This window comes from Lithobates pipiens, unplaced genomic scaffold (genome assembly GCF_037356315.1).
Source record: "Lithobates pipiens isolate NorthernLeopardFrog02 unplaced genomic scaffold, aLitPip1_a1.2 Scaffold_23, whole genome shotgun sequence".
Lineage (NCBI taxonomy): Eukaryota > Metazoa > Chordata > Amphibia > Anura > Ranidae > Lithobates > Lithobates pipiens.
Window position 1 is genome coordinate 21,367,319 of NW_027507785.1, and position 8,853 is coordinate 21,376,171.

The window sequence follows — 8,853 nt, forward strand, 5'->3', positions numbered from 1 at the left end:
AACAAGGCCTGGCAGGGAGTCCTCAAAGCTGAACTCCCAAAGAGATATAATGAGCCATCAGGCAAGTCGGCCCCCTAAACTCTGTGAATGCATAAATGTCAACGGTACTGTCCTTATTTGAGTCAGTGAAGACATCTATGCCATGAGTGGGTGGCTCTTCATGTTTTGAAACAGGGTCTGGTTGGGACCATCAATCAAAAAATATAGCTGCGCTAAAACTTATAAAACAAAATTATAAAGTGACATAATTTTTCTAATTTACAAAAAATCCCAAAAACATGCAAAAATAGTGCCAAAGTAATGATTTCCAGGCATATAAGCAGTCCAAAGAAAAGGAAAGATGGATAGGATGCTGAATCTTAGTCCATTTTCGGTGACTCTCAAAAACCACCCTTTACACACGTAGCAGGTGCACCCAGAGTAGAAAGAGATTATCCACCACCAAATTAGAGGAGGCTTACCAGCTGTCAAGATCTCTTTTTAAGGAGATCATACGGGCTTGTAAAATGTTACGTTCCTGGTCCCCACACTGGGCTCTGTTGGTAACACCAATCTATCTGCTCCCTCTTTATGGTATATCTCGTTCCACCACATTCATTTAGTACGGCAAAGAGAGAAGAAAAAAAGCTCCCATAGCATAATTCCGTAAAGATTTATTAAAATATAAAAAGTAAAGTAACAACTCACGAATTCCCAGCAGAGTATAAGCGTATAGCGTATGAAAAAACGAGCCGGCCGGCTCTCTCTTGTTTGCACTGCCCGCCCTTCCGGATTAACGTGGAAATGCGGTGACGTCAGCACGCCGCTAACCCTACGTCGTTTCGTCAAAAGTGACTTCTTCCTGGGGTACGAGCGGCATGCTGACCCACCGCCATAAGTACTCACTGGTGATTGTAACCGCCCATTTCCGAGCTCCTGGTCACAGTTCCCAATTCGCCATCTTAGAATAGGGCAATCTGCCCATACTAGATCATCACCTGTTCCAAAGGGAAAGGAACCCTTTGTTTCCCAAACAAAAATAGCAAGTTTACACCTACATAGGAACAATATATATACATGGGACCAACCTATAAAGTGAGTGTGATTTTAGTATAACCACCGAAAAGGTGGGTGAACAATATGTGGACTTTGGGCAAGGTGAACAGTGTCCTTGTATCTGGCACCATAATATTTGTAAGTATGCCAATGGTATGACTTCTAGTTAGCCAGGAAAAAAGGAGACATTGGAATGAAGGTTTGAAGATAATCACTTCACACAGAGATTAAACTACATGGCATGAACAAAAGATGGCGCACAACCGCCACAACTCCAGTGGACTAAGTGATCGAAATCTGGAATTGGCAGTACAATACAGGACAATGGCTTTATATACTGTATATATATATATATATATATATATATATATATATATATATATATATTTACACAGTATATATATTATTATTATTATTATTATACACAATTTATATAGCGCCAACAGTTTACGCAACACTTTACAATGTAGAGGAGGGAAAGCACAATTACAGTACAGTTCAATACAGAAGGGACAGGAGGGCCCGGCTTGTGGAGTTTACATTATAAAGGGAGGGGGTGGTGGTACAAAAGGTAATAGATGCAAGGAATGATTTGATGGGGGTGGCTCGGGGACAGTTGGTAGGTGGGTGTGGGATAGGCTTTCCTGAATCAGTGAGTTTTCAGGGATCTCCTAAAGGTGGACAGGTTAGGGGCTGATCGGATATACCGGGGCAGGGAGTTCCAGAGGATGGGAGAGGCTCTGGAGAAGTCCTGAAGGCGAGTATGAGAGGAGGTTACAAGGGAGCTGGAGAGCAGGAGGTCCTGGGAGGAGCAGAGGGGATGATTAAGGCGATATCTGATGAGGTTTGTGATGTAGATGGGGGGATGTTGTGGATGGCCTTGTATGTTGTGGTTAGCATTTTGAATTTTATACGGTGGGGTAGGGGAAGCCAGTGAAGGGATTGGCAGAGAGGGGCAGCAGTCACGGATCAGTTAGTGAGGTGTATTAGTCTAGCAGCAGCATTCATAATAGACTGAAGGGGGGAGGAGCCTGCATAAGGGTAGGCCATTAAGGAGAGAGTTGCAGTAGTTAAGGCGGAAATATTCAAGGAGTGGATAAGTTGCTTTGTGGTGTCATTAGTCAGGAAGGGTTGAATTCTGAAGATGTTGCGGAGGTTAAGGCGTCAGGATTTAGCCAGTGAATAGATGTGAGGGCCGAAGGAGAGGTCAGAGTCAAGGATTATACCCAGCACCCTGGCATGTGTGGAGGGACCAATGGTTGCGATGTTGATCTTAATGGTAAAGTACGAGGAAATATAACAAGCTCAGTTTTAGAAAGACTGAGTTTGAGAAAGTAGTGTGACATCCATACTGATATGTCATTCAGTAAGTTTGAGATCTGTGAGGAGATCGAGGGGGTGAGTTGAGGAGTGGAGAGATAGATCTGGATGTCATCGGCATAGAGGTGGTAGTAGAAACCATGGGAGGTTATCAACTGGCCCAGGGAAGAGGTATAGAGCGAGAATAGGAGGGGCCCAAGAACAGAGCCTTGGGGTACCCCAAAAGAGAGAGTAAGAGGAGCGGAGGAGATGGAGTTGGAGTGGTTACGTTTGGGCAGGACAGGGGTGCGATTTTGTTGTAAAGGCCATCAGTAACAGAATGGAGAAGGGAAGGGTTGAGGTTGCGAAGGTTTTTGCGGGTAGTGGTTTGTGGGTTGGTAGCATGGGAGGTACAAGGAGAGTGTGAAACGGATAAGGATGTGATCAGAGAGAGGAAAGGGGGTATTAGAGAGTTTGCAGGGAGTGCAGCGATGGGAGAATACGAGGTTAAGAGTATTGTCGTTGGAGTGAGTGGTGGTTTGTGTCCATTGGGTTAGGTTAAAAGAGGAGGTTAGGTTGAGTAGTTGAGAAATGGTCGCCGTATTAACATTGTTTGGAATGTTAAAGTCACCTAGGATGATGGCAGGTACTTCAGAGGAGAGAAAGTAGGGTAGCCATACAGAGAAGGAATCCAGAAAGCGTGACACTGGTCCAGGAGGCCGATAAATGACTGCTCAACGTTATGTAATTCCTCATGTAAATATCTGTCTAGAACACATGCAGCTTCTACATAAACACAATTTGCCTTGTACACAAATTATTCCTATCCACCACCTAATAATATCAACAAGCAGCATCATGCAAAGCAGCCCCATCTGTCAAACTGTCAGACACAGGTCTCCACTCCATAAGGCTTTCAACCAATTGGCAGAGTGCAGTCATGCTCAGTGATACCCACTTCCTGTCCTGGTGATCACACAGGAAGTGAAGGTAAATCTCCCCAACAGCGACACAGAAAGTGATTAAAACCCGGTTATACATTAGGATACATTACATTGTACATGTACATTATATAATAGACTATATGACATGACCTATGCCTTTCACTCCCCTTCATCTATCATTCTCAGCTATTTTAAAGATAAAGTTTATTCTGCATATATTTTGCATTCCTTGGTGCCTTCCTTTCCCTTCATGAACATTGTTATATAATATCACATTCCTTTCTGCATTTAGCTTGTTTTAATCCCACAGCCGGCAGACTTGAATCTCCCCGAGGCCTAAACATCGCCAAACCTTCCGTCAGCGCAGAACAATGACCGATGAAAGGACGCACTGCTTTCATGTATGCTGGTTTGTAAGATCTTTGTCATAATTTCTTTAGGAGGAATCTTGTATGAAGAATACAGTATATAGACATGCATTAGTTCACATAAATGATAAAGTTATGTAGCGGCCATAACCCGTTGCAGGGCGGCCTTGACTGAATGGGCTTACTGGTTACCTTCTCTTGGCCTGCTCTTCCACGTCTAGGGGTTCCCAGGGTTGATACCCAACGACTTGTACACTGCCACAGATGAATTCCTTTTAAAATGGTTTATTTTGCAGTAGAACTTTCACAAACACATTCTCTTAGGGAACAGAGGGCACGGGTGAAGAACTCAGGCACCTTGAACTGCAGGTCTAGCAAAGTCTCTAATTCCACCCAGAGAGTAGCCACTCGCAGCTGGGCACTTCAAGGCTGAACAGATCTCTAGCCAGAGATTATGGCAGTCAGCACGTTGACTCAGAACTTGAACAAACAACTGAGGATGAACAGGAACCTTTTTCCCACCATACCTGGAACGTTTTCCGCTTCCTCAATGGTACTGGAAAAGTGTGAATTTGTCAATGTCCTTCCCAACTCAGTAACCAGGCACTTTCCAGGATGCCACTTGCCGGCCCTCCTCCGAAGAGTCCTCCCCCGGTCACTTCCATGAGCTGTGGTGTCCCTCCAAGCCGAGAGCACACCCGGACACTGTGAATCCACCCTTAGTTATGCGCCTCAGACCAGCCAGTTCCGAGACTCGGGATCAGGCGGATCCCTACCCCAGACCAGACCGTAGGGTTGCCACCTTTTCTTTAAGTCAAACCCGAACACTTTAGCGCCACGCAGCAATTTTTTTTAATAGTATAAACTATACATATATTTTGCTATTAAATAAAATTTCTAATCATATGAAGTTAATCACAAGAGTTCCCCTTTACATCAGAGTCTGCAGAGTTCCTCTTTTACATCTGAACTCACAGAGTTCCCTTTCACTGTAAGGGGGGGACTCTGCAGACTCTGATGTAAGGAATAACTCTGGGGACTCTGTCATAAGGGATGCTCTGGGAACCCTGATTTAAGGTGGAACATTGAGACCTCTGATGTATGGAGAAGATTCTGATGTAAGGGGGAACACTGTGGCCTCTGGTGTAAAGGGGAACTCTGATGTAAAGGGTGCTCTGAGAACCCTGACTTGCCTTAGTGTATTCACTCACTCACTCCTTGGCAGTCAGCACCTTCAAATTTTCAGCCCCAACTTTCCATTTCTGAGGCACAGCGCCGGGGATTGGAGTGTGGGCAGACACAGAGGTGTAGGAGTGTTTGGGGGGTGGGGTGGGGGGTGGAAGCTGCAGGGAAGCCATAGTCAATATAAATAATGTGTCCGGGTTTCAGGCAGTCTGAAACCCGGACGCATGATTCCAAACCCGAACTGTCCGGGTGAATCCTGGACTGGTGGCAACCCTACCAGACCGGTCTATCAGGGGCCACCAACAGGAACACGGGATGTCAAACACCCCGTGACCGGGACCCCTCACGGGGCTACCCCGGTCCTGGAACCAGAACAGACCACACGTGTCTCACGAACAACTCCGGAACCCCGGACACGTGACCCACACCTGCTTAAGTACCCCCTCCCAGACTCCCCAGCGGGCCCTGGCACTCCCGTTGATTGGCTCCGAGAGGGCCGATACCCAAACATCCAACCAGACTTGGTTCTGGCCTGTCACGTGCCCTTGACCAGACAGAACCTTCAAACATAGCCTGGCCAGACTGGTGTTAAGGCCTACCTACATAATTAACCCTCAGAACCTTTACTGTCCTGAGACCAAAAACTAAATTTACACTGCGTGTGACATTTGGTCCCAAATGTCATCCGCTACAGTTAGATGGGTTATAAAGCTGCAATTCCCAATTCGCCTGAGGGCCACCATACATGTTATAATCTAACCATACAAGCAACTTTAGATTTGCCAAAACAATGTAATATGAGGACCTCCAAATGTATTCGATCAATCTGTATCCAATCAGGCAGGTCCTTACACTACATAGTTGAATGCAGATCTCCCCGGGCCATCTATACCAAAGGGACAGGGAATGCAGAGCTCTCTGGGGCATCTATACCAAGGGGCCGGGGAATGCAAATCCCCCCAGGGAATCTTTACCAAGTGGCCGGGGAATACTGATCACCCGGGCATCTATACCAAGGGGCCAGGAAATATTGATCTCCCTGGGACATCTATACCAAAGGGCCAGGGAAAGCAGATACCCCCGGGCATCTATACCAAGGGACGGGGAATGCTGATCTCCCCAGGGCATCTATACCAAGGGGCCAGGGAATACTGTTCTCCCCGGGGTATCTATACCAAGGGGCCGGAGAATGCAAATCCCCCCAGGGAATCTATACCAAGGGACTGGGGAATGCAAATCCCCCCAGGGAATCTATACCAAGAGGCCCGGAAATACAGATTTCCCGGGGGCATCTACATCAAGGGGCTGGGGAACACTGATCTCCCTGTTACATCTATACCAAAGGGCCAGGGAATGCAGATATCCCCAGGGAATCTATACCAAAGGGCCAGGGAATGCAGATATCCCTGGGGCATCTATACCAAGGTCCCAGGGAATGCTGATCTTCCCAGGGCATCTATACCAAGGGGCCTAGGAATACAGATCTCCCCAGGGCATCTATACCAAGGGGCCGGGGAATACTGTTCTCCCTGGGGCATCTATACCAAGGGGCCAGGGAATACAGATCTCCCCGGGCAGATCTATACCAAGGGACTGGGGAATACAGATCTCCCTGGAGTGTCTATACCAAGGGGCCAGGGAATACAGACCTCTTCAGGGAAATCTATACCCAGGGGCCGTAGAATACAGATCTCCCAAGAGAATCTATACCAAGGGGCTGGGGAATGCAGATCTCCCCGGGGCATCTATACCAAGGGGCCAGGGAACACTTATCTCCCCAAAGCATCTATACCAAGGGACCGGGGAATACAGATATCCCCAGAGAATCTATACCAAAGAGCCAGGGAATACAGATCTCCCCGGGGCATCTATACCAAGGGGCTGAGGAATACTGATCTCCCCGGGGCATCTATACCAAGGGGCTAGGTAATACAGATCTCTCCCGGGCATCTATACCAAGGGCCCGGAGAATACAGATCTCCCCGGGAGATCTATACCAAGGGGCCAGGGAATACAGATCTCCCCGGAGCATCTATACCAAGGGGCCGGGGAATACTGATTTCCCCTGAGCATCTATACCAAGGGGCCAGGGAATACTGATCTCCCCGGAGCTTCTATACCAAGGGGTCGGGGGGGGGGAATACTGATCTCCCCAGGGCAACTATACCAAGGGGCCGGGGAATACTTATTTCCGTGGGGCATCTATACCAAGGGGCAGGGAATACAGATCTCGCCAGGGATATCTATACCAAGGGGCAGGGGAATACTGATCTCCCCGGGGCATGTATACTAAGGGGCTGGGGAATGTAGATCTCACCGGAAAGGTGTATACAAAGGGGTCGGGGAATACTGATCTCCCTGGGACATCTATACCAAGGGGCCGGGGGAATACAGATCTCCCCGGAGCATCTATACCAAGGGGCCGAGGAATACTGATCTCCCTGGAGCATCTATACCAAGGGGCCGGGAAATACTGATCTCCCTGGGGCATCTATACCAAGGGGCAGGGGAATGCAGATCTCCCCGAAGAGATGTATACCAAAGGGCCGGGAGTGCAGTTATCCTAGGGAATCTATACCAAGGGGCAGGGAAATGCAGATAACATAGCCGAAAGGCATTTATAGAGCAGTGAATGTGACTTTCACCAAACATTGATTAGTGAATCTGCGGTGAATGTTTGGTGAATATTTGATAAATACACCCCCAGGTGTTAGTACAAAGACTGACCTGTGGTGCTGATTCCTAGACCCCCCTGTGTCCTCGCAGGTATAATTCCAAGACATGGGGCCCCATCCAATGCTGATGAACAGCGGCGGCCCCTCAGTATTTATACCCTGATCACAGCACCCTGATCTGGTTACAGAAAACATCTGACAGCCTGAGAACTCCTTCCACATGTCACTAGTGTACATTTCCCAGAGAGAGAGAGGCAGCAGGCGGAGAACAGGGCCACCGTCACTGTGACCCTGCTGGTGTGAAATGGGGTCACCTCTGACACCCTGAAGAGGGTCACACTAGGGGGCGTCCTCTATCACACAAAAGTCTTAAGGATAAGCAAAACCCGGAACTTCCATTTCACTGAAATGTTGCCAAAATTAGGAACATTTGAGGAAATTCATTGCATTGGATTTCAGATCCTTAAATCATTTGGGCTGAACATAACATGTGGGTGTTACCTAGAGTAGTCTGCATGCAAATACAGTCTGCAGGGCCTCGCTTCACTCTGCAATTTTTTATTCCAACTCTATGTCCACTTGGATGGTGGGGCTTGAACTTGGACTCAGTGCGCAGGCGCCGTTCATCTTCGGAGACTTTCGGCGTCTCCTTGTCTTCCGTACTGCGCAAGCGCAGTACAGGGCGGACACTATCCGACGGGGGACAGTATTCAACACAACACCGGCAGCACTGTGGGGGGAAAGAGGCACACGGGGGGGGGGGGGGGGGGGGTCAAGACAGCAGATAGAAGGGGCACATGTGCTAGAACCAATCCCCTGAAGTGCAGACGGAGTGAGGGAGAGGAGCAGAAGCTGGCAGAGCTCAGGGGGAGGCAGAGGAGGATCAGTGTCTGTTGTACAGCCAGCCCTCCTGCTCAGCAGGTGCCTGGGCCCCCCCTTTTGAACAGATGGGCCCCAGGCCCAGTACAGGAGGGCTGGCTGTACTGCCTTATCAGGGGCCCTGACGGCCTGCCTAGGAACACTCATTCCCCTAGACCGACACCCACCCATCAAGGAATTTTGCCATTCTCATAACCCCTCCCAAGTGCCACCCCACTGCTTAAATCAGGACTGAAAGCTCGAGAGCACAGCTCCCAACTGTCCCTGATTTCAAGGGACTGTCCCTGATTTGGAACAATGTCCCTCTGTTCCTCATTCCCCCTCATTTGTCCCTCATTTTGGTCTGATCTATATAGTTGTATATAAAATGCATTTTTTATCTATCAAAAAGTATTTTCCAGCGCTAAACCTTTCATCTGATTTCTAAATTGCTGCATTTGTAAATTTCAAAAGCCGATATAAAGGAAT

The 8,853-nt window shown here is 48.1% G+C and overlaps 1 protein-coding gene across 1 annotated transcript in view; it reads right to left on the bottom strand.

The window, feature by feature from the left end:
• LOC143927269 (dicarboxylate carrier UCP2-like) overlaps positions 1-7,703 on the bottom strand; it is a 32,654-nt gene extending 24,951 nt beyond the window's left edge. Inside the window, exon 1 of the mRNA XM_077451273.1 lies at positions 7,559-7,703. The gene's annotated coding sequence lies outside the window, so the exon portion shown is untranslated. The remainder of the gene's footprint in view (positions 1-7,558) is intronic.
• Positions 7,704-8,853: the final 1,150 nt, after the last annotated feature.